This window comes from Cnephaeus nilssonii (genome assembly GCF_951640355.1).
Source record: "Cnephaeus nilssonii genome assembly, chromosome: 3".
Classification (NCBI taxonomy): Eukaryota; Metazoa; Chordata; class Mammalia; order Chiroptera; family Vespertilionidae; genus Cnephaeus; species Cnephaeus nilssonii.
In genome coordinates, this window is record NC_137074.1 from 33448196 (window position 1) to 33463775 (window position 15580).

At 40.0% G+C, this 15580-nt stretch overlaps 1 protein-coding gene across 4 annotated transcripts in view; it reads left to right on the forward strand.

Moving 5' to 3' along the window:
- The window catches only part of NLGN1 (neuroligin 1), a gene marked incomplete at both ends in the record, with an annotated part of 670466 nt that overhangs the window by 185575 nt on the left and 469311 nt on the right, over positions 1–15580 (forward strand). The window lies entirely within an intron of this gene.

Sequence of the window (15580 nt, forward strand, 5' to 3'; positions counted from 1 at the left end):
TAAGCTTTCCATGGCCATGTTTCCCATTGCAGATGTTTTTAAACTGAGCATCTGAAAAGCACATTATGAGTGGGGTTGCTTCTTGCAGTGCTGGTGAACATAGACACTTGTTAAACAGCACCAAATTTGTGAAAATAAAGCTAGAACATCAAAGTTGGTAGCCATGGAAATAGCAAAAATTCTTTAATATTCAAATGATTTAAAAGTATAACTTTAGCCCTGGCCAGTTTGGCTCAATAGCTAGAGCATTGGCCTGAAGACTGAAAGGTCCAGGGCTCAATTTTGGTCAAAGGCATGTGCTTGGCACATGCCTGGGTTGCATGCCTGATCCCCAGTGGGGGTGTGTGCAGGAGGCAGCTGATCAATGATTCTCTCTCATCATTGATATTTCTCTCTCTCTCTCTCTCTCCCTTCCTCTCTGAAATATATATATATATAATATTATACTTTTTAAGATATATATATATATATATATATATATATATATACTAGAGGCCCGATGCACGAAATTCGTGCAAGAGTAGGTCTTCCTTCCCCAGCTGCCTGCACCCATTTCCCTCCAGCCACCTGCAGCTACCTGGAACCTGGGCTTCCCTCCGGCTGCCGGCAGGCACCCAGGACCCAGGCTTCCCTCACATCTCTGGCTTCTTCCAGAAGGTCGTCCGAAAGGATGTCTGGTCTAATTAACATATTACCCTTTTATTATTATAGATATCTTAAAAAGTATAATTTTAATCCAGAGTATCATTTTTACCTTTCCATAAAAAAGTTTGTCATTTTAACTGGATAAAGTATTAGAAATGAATGCTAGCTTGTCCCAAACTTGTCAACTCTCTCTTTAATGAGTATTATTGTAATGGAAGCAAAGAATTGCTGTGACATTTTGCTTTTGAATTTTCTGCTTTTTTTTTCTAATGCAAAAAAACTCAGACTTGACATTTTGCCAAAGAATAAAAAGTGATTTTAATCTCATTTGCTTGTAATCCATTTAAAATCTATAATGACTAAATATTAAATAAGCAAAGGTTTTATTAAATACATTCAAGACCTGCACTTTGTAAAAGATACTAAAAAATACCTTTTTTTCCTGCACTTGTTCTAATATCAATTAATATAGTTTTTTAATATGTCATTTACTGTTTCAGTAATACTTAATATTTATTGTGTTCTTTCTTTTTTATAAGTTAGTTGGGGTGGCATTGGTTAACAGGATCATATAGGTTTCAATGTACATTTCTATGATCAATGATCTGTATCATTTTCTTAAAATATGCCAGACACTGTTTTAAGAGCTCTGCATATATTATCTATCACCTTTAATCTCATAAATAATGCTATGAGCTTGATATTATTTCTCTCCCCAATTTACAGATAGATAAATTGAGGGTCAAGAGTGTTAAGTAATTTGACAAAAAGCTGACAGCAGGTAGGATAGTAGACCCAGGCAGGCTGAAACATCAGATATCTGATTCCAGAATCTGTATTCTTGATTGGCACATGAGGAAGTAAGAGGATTTTAATTTATATATGTGGATTTTTCTCTTTAAGATAATACAAATTATGTATTCTTTATGTCATAGCCATGACCTTTGCAATTAGTAATCCTCCCTATCTCTACCTCACTTATTAATGCTTTAATAAGATAAAGCTTCCACATTCCTTGTGAAAAACCTTTTTCAGTGTGCTCACACTCAATTATTTGATTCTACAACAATCTTCCAAGGTCACTAGAAGACATTGTCTCTTCCTTTTGGAGCTCAGGTTCCCGCTCCCAAAGGTGCCCAGGCCCCCTTGAAGGCTCCATAGTAGAGGCCTCTATCTGCCAACGTGAGGACGGAAGGACTGGTGGGACCCCTGGGCTGCTGTCTGCAGGGTGCTAGTGTCCTCCTGTGCTGTTTGTACAAATAAACCTGCGGCAGGATCTGTCTGTAAAAAAAAAAAAAAGGGAGAGAGAGAAGAAAGGAAGATTCAGAGAATGAAGTGGCTTGAGCAATGCCATACAGATTATCACCTAGTTAAATGGCAAAGTTCAAGCTAGAACCCAGGCCTTCGGTTGCTACTTGTGTCTCTTTCACCAGAGAACTTGACAGCTGTCATTTGGAGATGAGCCATCTCACTCCCCTGAGGCTTCTTGTGGGAGCGACTGCAGCGACTGCAGCACACCTTCACCATCTGGGCCCTACCATGGCTTCTACCCCTGAGGATAAGTAACAATCTCAGCTTCAAATCTGGCTATCTCCATTTGAATAGATCATGTTTTCTGCCTTCTTCCAGACTGCCTCAGCCCCAGAAGCTAGTCCTGTCCCGCTTACTCAGCGTTTCTGAGTAGGACTTAGGACATCTATAAGAGTCTTTCCTTTCACAGAGCACAGTACTCACAACGCGCACCCCCCCTCACTTTTTTTTACATCTTGTGTACACAAGACTGTTTCTCTTTCCTCATACCACAGAAGTTACCAGCACATCTTGTCTCTAATTCCCTACATTAGTAATTGTTACATTTATTTTTTAATCATTTCAATGCACCTAAGGTCATGTAATAAATGAGCAGCAGTTGGCTCTGAGTAGTTATGGAACCCAATATATATATATTTGTAAATATCCCATTGAGACCCTCTTGGATCATTGCTGCTATTCTATTGATCTTCATAAAAGCAATTTTGTGATATATATATTTTATTTCCTGTGGGCACACAGAATAGTATTTTTTTAAAATAACTTTATTTTATTGATTTCAGAGAGGAAGGGAGATAGAGAGATAGAAACATCAATGATGACAGAGAATCATTGATTGGCTGCCTCCTGCACGCCCCCTACTGAGGGGGATCGAGCCCTCAACCCAGGCATGTGCCCTTGGCTGGAAACGAACCTGGGACCCTTTAGTCCACAGGTCAATGCTCTCTCTGCTGAGCCAAACTGGCCAGGGCCAGAATAGTCTTGATGGTATGAATTTTAGAATAATACAGTACTGGGTTCACTCCCTGGCTCCCCTTCTTATTAGAAAGAAGATATTGGAAAAATTCATCAGTTTTCTAAGGCCCAGACTCTCCTCCCAACTCACCTTGTGTGCAGTAATAATAATCCTTGGATTTGGAACAGTTTTGAGGAGTCAATGAGGTAATCCATGTGGAGTGGTTAGCATAGCATCAGGTTGTTGTTTTTTAACAAGTTTATTTACCTCTATTCCCAAACTATTAAATGAAGATAATACAACCTACATCATAAGAATACTTTGCTTGAACATTTACTATCAAATATACTATATGATAAACTGATTAGTTTAGTTCTTACAATGACTTTATAAGTAAGTGCCATTATTAATATCTTTATTTTACAAACAAGAAAATGGAAGCTAAGAGAAATTAAGATCATAGAGCTTCTAAGTAGCAGGGCAGGATTTGAAAGCAGGTAGCATAGTTTTAGAACCTATACTTTTAATCACTATGCTGTATTGCTTGGCTTAGCTTAACAATTAAAAACATATGAAAATCTATTATGTGTAAGTTAGACACATAAAACAGATGCTCAGTTAATGATGCATTTAAAAAAAGCTCTTTCTGCCTGGCCAGCATGGCTCAGTGGTTGAGCATCGACCTATAAACCAGGAGGTCACGGTTCGATTCCCAGTCGGGGCATATGCCTGGGATGTGGGCTCGATCTCCAGTGTGGGGCATGAAGGAGGTAGCCAATCAATGATTCTCTCTCATCATTGATGTTTCTCTCTCTCTTTCCCTTTCCCTCGCTCTCTGAAATCATTAAAAAAATATATTAAAAAAAATAAATAATTAGAAAAGCTCTTTCTGCCAGATTGTTAAAATATGAAGCTTGTAGCTAGCAGGAACATTTTTCTTGGGTGATGAAGTATTTTAACATAATCTTCCTGAAAAAATCATTGGTGGAAAATAATGTTTACCTAGTGTACTACTGCTGCATGCCTTCTAGGTTGCTTGGTTCTTGGTAGAAGTCATAAAGCTTGCATACTCTTTCCTTCTGACGATGCTCTGCTAAATCCACCTTAACACTTTTCAAGGTGAGTGCAAGATATCATAATTACCTTTTGCCAGTACATTTTGGTGATAGACTATTTGGCAAGAATGTGGACATATTAGAGTCTAATTAAATGGTTCTACTAATTAAGCAATGGGGCCTAGATCAAATATATAAACTCAGTGGACACAATGATAATATTTATGTGTTAGACATTAGCATATATTAAAGGATTCAAATTCAATGATAATGATCATCATTATTATTTTACTCTCTTGATGTAATAATGGGCACTATACTAGAGATTTTACATCCATGATCTTGAATCCTTCTGTTAAGTGAGCATTGTCCAAAGGTACATTTCAAACAATTGAGTAATTCTGAGGGTCACATAGCTAGTAGATGGCTGAGTGGGGATGACCTAATTCTAAAGTTCTTTTTCTTTAATTATATACTAGAGGCCCAGTGCACAGATTCGTGCACAAGTGGGGTTCTTCGGCGTAGCCTGTGGGAATTGAGCAGAAACCGTCAGTCCAATGCCGCCTGCCGCTCCTGCCTACCACTCCTGCTCATCCTGGCCCCATTGTGCCTGCTGCCGCGGCCCAGTAGGCTTGCTGCTGCGGCTCCACTGGGGTCTCTGGGCTGCGGCAGCCAGCCATGAGCCCTGCGTGTGGCACTCATGGGTCAGCTGAGTGGTGCTCCTGCTGTGGGAGCGCACTGACCACCAGGGGGCATCTCCTGCATTGAGCGTCTTCCCCCTGGTGGTCAGTGCATGTCATAGCAACCAGTCAACTGTTCATTTGGTCCTTTGGTTGTTTGGTCGCTTAGGCTTTTATATATAGAGATATTATACTAGGTAAGAAGGCATTAAGATTTGATTGGAAACAATGCTTAGCGGAGAGGTTAAACATAAACAAAAAATTAACTCAGCTTTTCTATATGTTAAGTAAGCCCTTTACTAGACACTTTTAATTATTATAGCAATATTTATTTTTTGGGGGGTTGGCATTGTGCTCCTGAGATTCTATGGAGTTAAAAAGCTTGTTGAAGATTATACAACTAGCACATGAAAGAGCCAATATCCAAACCTATATATTCTCTTTTCAAGCTCATTATAAAACAATCACAGTATTAAGTAGTATGGATATACGTTTTTGAAAATGCATTTTAGAGCCATAGACTTCTAGGTTTTGAAATGACTTTGAGATTAATCCAGAGGTAATATTAAAAATATAAATTGTCTAGTTAGAATGGATACTTGCCCATACACTGTTGCTGGATGTTGGGAACCCCCTACTAAGCCAATCATTAACCCTTTTATTTCTTAATTATGCCATAGTTGAGGGCATTCTGGAGAAGGGCCAAACCATCTTAGGTGCTAGAGTAGAGGGATTCCAAGGGTTCTGGGCAATAGTTACTTACTAACCTGTACAGAGCATTTCACTATTCCATATATGCTCATACATTAGCCCTACCTATTCTTGTTCTTCTTTTAAATCAGGTTGATTATTTCATTCTTCTCCACTTAAATATTTCACATACCACTCAGTTTGAGACTATTCACTACTGACAATGTGTTTCTCTTATCTGATATTACTTATTTAGTTTAAACTCTCAGATTTTAGTTCTCCCGGATCTGTTGGCTTGTTTGTAAAACTGTTTTTTTTATTTTCTTTTTAAAGATATCTCTATAAATATTTGTGTTTTTTTTTAATTTAAATTTTAACCTCAATGACATCTAAGTGAAATGTTGGTTAGGGGAGTATGAAAGGCTTTATAGTTATAATATACTTATGGTAGACTTATTAGTTTGTGGTTTATTTAATTTTTTTTTCTTTTCTCTGCTTGTCTTTTTTTTTGCCATGTGACTTATTAAAAGGGAACTAACTAGACTGAGTGATAAAAACCCCGAGATCTAGACCTAGGTCTGCATTTAACTAGCTTTGGGGCCTGGGCAAAATTAGTTAACACTCTAATTTTTTTTCGAGGACCTATGCCATGGCAGGGTTTGGCAGTCATTCCTTGGGGTCCCTTCTAACTCTAGTTCCCTATGAATCAGGTCACAAAATAACTGACTTCACACATGTTTCTTTAGTGTCTAGTGTAACCTTAATATTGTATCAGGTGAGAGAGAATACAGAATGCTGTCCCCGACAGACTCCAACCTGTGTGGTAAGAGAATCAGCCCAGGTGGAGTAGCTCATGTAGCAGAAAGAGAAGTGAACCTGCTTCACTGAGGGCCAGCGGTGTTTAGCAAGGAGGGGCACGTGTGAGCCTGGAAACTGTCAAAAAGTCATCTCAGAGGAACACACACTCACCACTGGTCTAGCACCCCTAGGACTTTAGCATCAGAGGGTCCTTCACTGGCTTATTTCCCAGTGAGACACACTCAAAAAAATAAGATCTTAATAATTATTGGTTCAATTCATTTATCTCATGGAGGTAAAATGTAGTAATAACTAAGATGTAGGATATTTTCACTGTCAGTTTTTTTCTGAACAATATAGAACTACCTCTTGTTCATATACTTAAGACACCAGTTCACGCCAAAACACACACTGGTTCTGCTTTCTTTCACTGTGAAATAATTTACACATTATTGTAGAGGAGATTCCCTATGCTCAGTCCCCTTCTTTCCTCCCCTCCAAGGTGAGCCGATTATAAGTAGAAGTTTAAGTAATAAACTCTGTGGGATAAAATATACAAGGTATGACTGTAAGGTCACTTTTTTTGTGTAACAGTGACAAGGCTCACATGCAAAAAGTTGTATTTTGTTTATTAGGTTTTTTTTCCTCACACGTTTTTGGTGTTTTGGTTAGAACATTTACACTCTACTCTCTTAGAAGCAACCATGAAGCTACTCTAATAATGCAGGGGTGTGGTGACGGTGGCCACAGACTAGACTAATAACAGGCTAATAAGAATTGAAGAGTGTGACAGCAACACACTTTTCTTACAAATTGATGAAATCTGGCTGAGGCCAGAGGGAGGAAGAGGGAATGGTTAAAGATTATTTCCATATTTGGAGTTTGGAAACAGAGGGAGGGATTATACCTCTGAGAGCAAAGCCTGTTTGGAAAGTAAAATTGGCTTTGAGGTAGACAGGACAGGCATTCTTGTTGTACTAAAATGGGGGTAAGATATCCTATATAATAAAGAGGTAATATGCAAATTGACCCTCACACCCTCACAAGATGGCTGCCTATGACCAGGCTGGGAGGAGGTTAGTGAGGGACGACCAAACGATTGAACAAGCAGGCTGTGTGGGCCGACCATGCTGGCAGGGGGGCTAGTGAGGGACGACCAAACAACTGAACAGCAGGATGTGTGGGGTGACCAGGCTGGCAGGGGGGGGGGCAGTTTGGGGCAACCAGGCCAGCAGGGGGGGAAGTAAGGGGTGAGCAGGCTGGCAGGGGGGGCACTTGAGGGCAATGAGGTCAGTGGTGGGGGCAGTTAGGGGCAACCAGGCCAGCAGGGGGGTAGTGGGGGCAACTAGGCTGGCAGAGGGTCAGTTGGGGATGACCAGGCCAGCAGGGGGGGCAGTTGGGGGTAACCAGGTCAGCAGGGAGGGGGAAGTTGGGGGCAACCTGGCTGGCAGTGGGGTGCAGTTAGGGGTGACCAGGCAGGCAAGCAGGTGAGCGATTAGGAGCCAGTAGTCCAGGATTGTGAGAGGGATGTCAGACTGTCAGGCGGCAGTCTGACATCCCCCAAGGGGTCCCGGGGAGAGGGTGCAGGCTGGGCTGATGGGACCCCTCCCCATGCATGAATTTCATACACCGGGCCTCTAGTTCAACTATAATGGCTTGCAGAATTTCTATATTTGTATGAATATAAGAATAGTTAGGATATGTTCAATATAAGTATGTTAATTCTTAGGCAAAGTTAATTTAACATTAAATACAAAATTAATAGAAAATGTTTTAAATATTTATCAAACTTTTGATGTACTGAAGTCTTAGATTTTACTTTATGGTGATATTAAATTTATTTGTAAACAAATAGAATGAGACATTATAGACTTCTTTTACATCATTTAATTTCTTCTAAGAAGGCTATTTTCCTCTGATGAGAATATAATGCAGGCCTCTGTACAAAATATTCTCAGCTACACTTGTTAATGACATTGCCTATTTCTGATTTTCTGTTTAAGATTCAGATAGGGCAGTTCGCCAATGTATGCTTAAACCCTTTAAATAGCTTCTGATTGCTTTTAGGATTAAAACAAAAATCTCCAGGCTAGAGGATCTGCAGGGCCTGATGGATACCTGTCTAGTTCTCTATCTGCATTTCCCACTGGTCTCTATTGTGCTCCCTGTATGGCAGCACACTCACTTCGACCTCATTCTCATTTTAGAGCCTTTCCACATGCTATTCTTTTCAGGGTAGAATCTTTTCACTCAACCTACCACCCTCAGCCTCTTTGCCTGCTTAGTATTGACTTACTCTTCAGTCTTCAGGCCACATTGTACTTATTCCATGAGGACTTCCTAAACTCAGCAAGGTCTCCTTGTATAGTCTCTCAGAAAACCAAGATTCTTTTCCTTAATAGAATTTGTAAGTCTGTGTTTATGTGTGTGATTTTTTTATTTAACTAGAGGCCCGGTGCACGAAATTTGTTCATGGGGGAGGGGGATTGTCCCACAGCCCAGTCTGCATCCTCTCCAATTTGGGACCCCTTGTGGGATGTCCGACCGCCCGTTTAGGCCCAACCCCTAAACGGGCGGTCGGACATCCCTCTCACAATCCAGAACTGCTGACTCCCAACTGCCCTCCCCTACAGGCCTGGGTCCCCCCCAACTGCCCTCCCTTGATGGCCTGGTCTCCCCCAACTGCTCTCCTCTGCTGGCCTGGTCACCCCCAACTGCCCTTCTCTGCTGGCTTGGTCACCCTTAACTTCCCACAACTGTCCTCCCCTGCAGGCCATCTTGTGGTGGCCATCTTGTGTCCACATGGGGGCAGCCATCTTTGATCACATGGGGGCATCCATCTTCTGTCTTGGTGAGACAGTCAATTTTCATATTACTCTTTTATTAGATAAGATGTCACTTTCTCTGACAACATTAATTTACATGTGGTCAAGGGTCTTGCCTGTTTTGCTCATCATATATCCTGAGCACCTTGCATTATATATATATACTAGCATTCCCTTTGCAGGAAAAATCCTGCAATAGGGTTTCCTGCTGCACTCTACCCCGCCCCGCCTGCTCTCCTCTCTTGTCCCCCGCTCGCCTTCTCCACCAGCCCGCCCCCCCCCCGCTCTCCTTCCTTCTCCCCCAGCCCCGCCTCCGCTCCTCCCCTGTCCCCCAGCCCGCCTTCTCTGCCAGCCCGTCCCGCTCTCATTCCTTCTCCCCCGGCCCCGCCTCCGCTCCTCCCTTCTCCCCCCCCCCCCCCCCGGCTTGCTTGCTTCTCCGCAGCTTTGTTCCCTTTAGCATCTCTTGGCTTCTTTCTAAGCTGTCTTGATATGCAAATTAGCCACCATCTTTGTTGGGGTAATTTGCATACTCACCCTGATTGGATGGTGGGCGTGGCTTTGGCTGGTGGGCGTGGCTTGGGCATAGCGAAGGTGCGGTCAATTTGCATATTTCTATTATTAGGTAGGATATCTCCTATATAATAAAGAGGTAATATGCAAATTGATCCTCTCACCCTTGCACAAGATGATCCCCCCCATGTGGTTAAAGATGACCACCACAAGATGGCTGGCAGGGAAGGGTAGTTGTGGGTGATCAGGCCAGCAGGGAGGGCAGTTGGAAGCAACCAGGCCTACAGGGGAGGGAGGGCAGTTAGTGGTGATCGGGCTGGCAAGGGAAGACAGTTGGGGGTTACCAGGCTGGCAGGGGAGCACAGTTGGGGGCAATCTGGCCAGTAGGGGAGCAGTTAGGCATCGATCAGGCTGGCAGGGGAGTGGTTAGAGGGTGATCAGGCTGGTAGGCAGGCTAGCAGTTGGGAGCCAGCAGTCTTGGATTGTGAGAGGGAGGTCTGACTACCGGCAGTTGGACATCTCCTGAGGGATCCCAGATTGGAGAGGGTACAGGCTGGGCTGAGGGACACCCCCCCCCCCCAGTGCACGAATTTCGTGCACCGGGCCTCTAGTATGTGTGTGTGTGTGTGTGTGTGTGTGTGTGTGTGTGTATGGCTGGATGACTGAATACTGCAGCCATGCCAAAGAGGTTGGACTATTCAATATTGCTGAGGTATCTCTGAGAATCTGGTGGCACTTGTGTCTTCACCACATTGCACGTGCATCTCTGGGTAATGTGTGGAGAGCAGTGGATGGTATGCCTTCACAAAGTCCTAAAGGGTTTGTACAATGCACAGCACATTGCTCCAGATGAAAAGGGATGGTATTCTGGCAATCTTCATGCTGAAAAAATACTGCATCAGCATTAACTACATCTGCATTAAAAATCAAACATAGTGTTAAAAAAGTAATAAGCTTGTGCAAATTTGGTGATGCTCAGATTAGGGGTCAGCCTTTTAGACTTACTTTTCATCTACCTAATTTTTTTTCTCTCTAGATATTATCACTTTATTCTAGTAGGATTGCTTTTGAATTCAAAGTTTGTTAATCAAGGTAAGTTAATGAAGAAAAAAAAGTGCCTTTCTCATAGGTATAAAGGAGCTCTTTTCCATGTACTTTGCCCAAAAGATTTCTTGTTCTATCTTTTTTTCTATTTTAATATCAGATTCTCTTTTTCACAAAAGTCATGTTTTAAGCTGTGCTCTGCTTCTGAGGGAATATGGTTTGTGTTTATGTAGGCAGTTTCTTCCAACACACAAAAAACATAGACCATGCCTGCTACATTCATAGTCTTGGTACCTGTTTTTTTCACAGCATGTATACATCTGAAGCATGAGCCTAAACATGCAGCTCACCAAAAGATACTCAAATATCATGAACAACACAGCAGTGCCATTAATAATTGCACAGATATGGGTTCTTTTGAAAACTATCAACTGTTCCAAAGTTTACTTTCAATATCTCATCCACAGCAGTTTGAGACGATATCTTTATTCTATTCTAATGTAGATTTATGACATTACTAAAAAATGTTTTCTTTTTAATTGAAAACATTTAAAAATATTTTTCAGCTTTGATTTACTTTCTATCTGTTTATAAAATTCATAATGTAAGAATTGTGATTACTTTTAGTTAAATCAATACAGTAATATAAAAAGTAATGAGTGTTATTCCAAATCAGTTCATTCACTTATTTCTGTTTTCTCAGAAATTTCAATGGGTAAAATTCAATAGTGTTGCAATGATACCAACTGCTGTGATATCTAATTTCTTAAAGTCATTTTTTAATGTTTGTCAATTTGGAAAAAAGTAAAATATGATAATATACTGCAATTTTAATAAAAAAATGTATTGAATTGTGGCATTGTCCACCATATGGAGCAGACATAATTAGGTGTTTTGGGAGGGGGGTTTGTATTCATGATCCTAATTTTATAAACTAAATTTTGTACTAAGAACATCCATGAAAAGGTTTCGCCTGGTAGGGGAGGGTGGGGGTAAGGGAGAGAGATCAACCAAAGGACTTGTATGCATGCATATAAGCCTAAACAATAGACACAGACACCAGGGGGGTGAGGGCATGAGTGGGGGGTTGGGGGACAATCGGGGAATAAGGACACATATGTAATACCTTAATCAATATAAAGAAAAAAATAAAAATAAAAGGTAAAATAATAAAAAACACACACATTTTGCCTGCTTTCAATTATTCCAGAATAACAATGGCAACATCCTTAAATTCTTCCATTCTGTGGAAATGGCCTTAGGAATTCTTTAGTCTCAGTTTATCTCAAAGGCTGCTGGGTAAAAAGAGTGGGGAAAGAGGAAGGCAAGGTCATCATTAACCAGGGCTCTCCATCTGTCAAGATGGGGCTCACTGGAGCCCGGAGCTCTAAATAATCCCCAAAATTTCAAAGACTTGTTCTCTTAAGAAGGACACATTTCTCATGGCCAGCTTTCTAAGTCAAGATCTAATAATATCCCCAACCTTCTTGCCTCTTGCAGATATGTGTGGCACAAAGTACAGATGATTTCTGCTGAATTGAACCCATAATGAAGGGATTTATAATCAGTTCTAATGTATTTGAGATCTAAAGTATATTAGCCCTTCATCAAAGGGAATGATAAAAAGCAGCATTAATGTGGGTGGATAGTAATTATTTTGGAGCTCATAATTATTTTTCAGTTAACTACAGAGAAATGCTGATATTTTTATTCTTTTTTAAAAAAATAAAAGGTGCATGGTCAGATTCTGAAATATAAGAATGTCCTTTAGAATGGCCGATACTTTGAATCGTGCTTATGTTAATGGAAAATAACTTTATTTAAAAAAAATTTAAATGAGCTCAAAGTTCACAGTTACTTTCCTTGGCCCTGTTGTTTCACCACGGATTCTATTTATTGCCTGGCGAAGAGATAAAATATAGTAATTACTCTCACTCCTTTTTAAACTGACGTGAGGTCTACTTTCCCATTAGCTCTAATGAGAGTTATGTGTGCATTCCTCAAGGAGCACAGACCCTACAGACTTTCAAGGTAGAATAAATCACTTCTACACGCGGGCTTTAGAGGACTCGCTTGCTTTGTACCTTGGTGCTTTAAGTTACTCATTTACTCTGCTGGTATTGAAAGTGCACTATTTGTAGTTTAAAGGAGACATGTGCTGGGGTTGGAGTGTTGTTAACGATTGTTATTTCTGTGGGAGGATAAATGTTTTACCCTTCGGGAAAATCAGGCTGATCGACTTGCAGGAATGAATGGTCCCTAAAACACCGTTGCCTCGTATCTTAAGAAAATTAATGACAGTTACCTCTTTCAATATTTTCTTTCTATTGAAACATTTTAACATCAGTAATTATGTCACTTGTAACTATTTAGAATAAAGGAAAAATGAGCTAGAGAGAAGGGTGTTCAAAGCAATGGGTTGTTTTCTTTCCACCCTGGGAATGAGGAATCGAGACCATGTCGGGATCTGTTTCTGTAATTCACTGGCATGTGTCACCTCTATTGAGGCTTCTTCAGAGAAACCAATGTCGTTTCTCAACTTGCAACATGGACCCTCTAAGATATTGATGCTCAGTGCCTTTAGGTATAGAAGATAAGAGAAATGTTTTCTTTCTTTTTATAATTAGCCCTGTTTTTGTTTTTTTTTCAGGGAACCTTAACAATTCAAATGTGTAAAAAATTATTGATATTAAGAAAAGCCAGTTATGCTGAAATCACAAAGATTGCTAGGACCCGTACTATGGGAACGATTTAATATCACCTAATAAAAAGGCTTTATTTAATACTCAGTCAATGAAATTCTTTAGTTGAGAGAACTTAATTCGTTTCTAAGACAATCATGTCCCATCTCTTTGTGATGCTGAAGCAACATCTGCATCCGTTCCTAGGTCTTCATGTTTCCTACAGTAAAAGGCGTCCTATGCAGCTTGCCCATGTGACGATTATCCCAGAATAGTTAAGAGGCATGCAGCTTCCCGAGCAGGGAAGGTGGTGATAAATATGTAGCAAAAAGCTGGGTGGACCATTCCAGCCATGGAATAGTCCTCTTTGTATATACAGTGCCATTTCTGTGGCTTCTCTGCTTAAGCAGACCAAGAGTCAGAGAGCAACGGAGAACTATCCCATACTCAGACAAGTGTGAGATCATCTATAAAATAAAAGCCTAAGCGACCTTAACGGTGGAATGACCAGAAGGACCAGTCGCTATGATACACACTGACCACCAGGGCCAGATGCTCAACGCAGGAGCTGTTCCCTAGTGGTCAGTGTGCTCCTACAGGGGGAGCGCCGCTCAGCCAGAAGCCAGGCTCACGGCTGAAGAGCGCATTGGTGGTGGCTGGAGCCCCTCCCGCCTCTGCGACAGCGCTAAGGAGCAGCAAGCTGAGTGGTAAGGAGCAGTGAGCAGGCGGGCAGTAAGGAGCAAGGGGTCCTGGACTGCGAGAGGGCGCAGGCCAGGCTAAGGAACCTCCTTCCCCCCTCCCCCAGTGCATGAATTTCATGCTCTGGGCCTCTAGTGGTTTAACAAAAATTATCTTACTATCACATCTTATTTAGACAATGAACTAATAATTCTATATGTGGGTTACTGGTTCATGGTTATAAACCTAAAGGATTTAGCAAAGAAGTCATGTAAATTATCTTGGGTACCCTAGAAAGGGAAAGAAAGATCCTTCCGAACTGTCCAAAAGAGATATCTTTTAAAACCCCACACAAAATGAAGAAAGCAACTTAATTTAATTGTGATAGTTTTTACATGAGATTCAGAAAAAAAAAAATTCAACTCACATTAGTAGTTTCTTAATATAGCCAAGATTTAAGCAAATGAAGTAATTTAGAATAAAGTAGATAGTGGTTTTGAAGGCAATAAATAATTACTACTATACTTAATCTGTGTTGTTAATCAATGAATAAAATCATAACTCTTAGATAGAATACTTGAAATTAGAAATGCAATAAAATTATTTGTTGAAGTATGTTCATTCACTGCTTTATGTAATGATAAAAAAGTAAAAAAAACACTTGAGAATATAATTCATTAAGTCTGATATTTTGCATGTTCTAAAATTGGAAAAATTTCAAATATAGTTCTGATAATGGCAAATTTTAAAATTAAAATATTTCTGTTTTTCAGAAATGTAGCAACAATGTTACATGAACATCAAATAATACTGAGGGCACTTTTTGCATTTAAACAGGATCAGATTAAAATGTAGAATTCTGTGAATTTGCAACTGTCTATTAACATAAACTTTTGCTTTCATCTTGGTTTTCTCTTAATGGAACGATTGATTGCTTGCAGGAGTGACTATAAAAGTATATCACATAAATTATTGTGTACAGCTACTCTTAGTGTAGTTGAAATGACCTTGAAACCATGACCTTACAACTGAGGTCATTTCAATTACATTATCAATTTTTCCATTTCCAATCTTTGGATCTTTGCCAATTATTAATATTTTTCAAGGCTGTCTAGCTGAGCTGATGGAACATAACTGAATTAGATCTCATTTTTTTCCTCTGTTTTCTGTGATGGTGTTTTTCATTTTTTGAAGGTTGTGATATTAGATGTAGTTTTAAATTATAAGCATAATGTGTAGTAATCGCTGTATGGACTAGAAATCTTTTTCAAAATGTTTAATAATCCTTTCCTATGAAGTGTGCTTAGAATTAATGCCTGCTTCTTTACTGTTTACATTATTGAAATCAACATATGCCTATCAATCTTTTTCCCTCCCTTTTCTATGACTTATTTTATGCATGACAAAATTCTCTTGCTTACTGCTATGTGGTTGGCTGTCTAACTTGATTGTCTTGTGTTTGTAATGATTGCTTTTTGCATGAGGATTATGAAATGTCATACAAATTAAATGGTTGCAGAAATAAAAAGAAATGTGGGGCTTCACTTGCTTTTTTTGTGCTGAATATGTCAATTATGTGACATTTAAAATTACTTTTATATGGCCTTCGACTTCCCCTTTGGTGTGCTCCTTCATTCTAGCAAATTAGTATTGTTAAGTACAATAAAACATTTATTAAACATTCACAGTGTTTTAATACAATTATTGT